Genomic DNA, 882 nt, shown 5'->3' with positions numbered 1-882 from the left:
TGTTTTCTTATAGAGCCCAGGACTACCAGCCCAGGAATGGCACCACCCACAAAGGGCCCTCCTTCTTTGATCACTAATTAAGAAAATGCCTTACAGCTGGATCTCATGGGGGCATTTCCTCAAGGGAGGCTCCTTTCTCTGCGATAACTAAAACTTCTGTAAAGTTGACATACAAAACCAGCCAGTCCAGAAGCCATGTTTTCTTTTTCCTTTTTTTTCGTGTGTGTATGTGTGTATTTGCATCTGAGTCTGAGAATGTGGAACACTTGCATAAAGATATGTAACCTTCTAAGAAACAGCTGTTACCATTCTTATTGGGTCGTTTTTCATCTTTGTTAACAGCGTACTGGGCTCCAGTTGTATCGCTTCTGCCAGCAGGGTTATGAGTTTAGTATGTGCTTGTTGAACAGCTTTGGAGGGTGAGCCCCTTTTCCCTGTGCTAATTCACTACCAATGACAATGATGCATTTAGGTTGTTCCCTTTTCCTAGCTATTGTGAGCACAGCAGCAATGAACACAGCTGAGTATTTGTGGAGTAAGAGGTTGAGCCTTTGGGTATATGCTGAGGAGTGGACATTGGTCACATGGTAGATTTATTATTAGCTTTCTGAGGGTTCTCCACACTGATTTCCAGACTGGTTGCACCAGTTTGTCATCTCACCGACAGTGAACAGAGTTCCCTTGCTTTCCCCTACACCCTTTCCAGCAGTTGTTGCTTTTTGCTTTGTTGCTTTTTACCGTTCTGACTGGGGTAAGATGCAATCTCATAGTTGTTTGCACTTCAAAATAATTGATAGGAATGATGAACATTTTAAAAAGTTATTTCTTAGAGATTTTAATTTCATCTTTTGAAAACTCCGTTTACATCCCAAGCCAATGTTT

Source organism: Arvicanthis niloticus, chromosome 8 (assembly GCF_011762505.2).
Source record: "Arvicanthis niloticus isolate mArvNil1 chromosome 8, mArvNil1.pat.X, whole genome shotgun sequence".
In the NCBI taxonomy this organism is placed as follows: Eukaryota; Metazoa; Chordata; class Mammalia; order Rodentia; family Muridae; genus Arvicanthis; species Arvicanthis niloticus.
The sequence above is the reverse complement of the archived record's forward strand: the minus strand, read 5'-3'. Positions refer to the sequence as shown.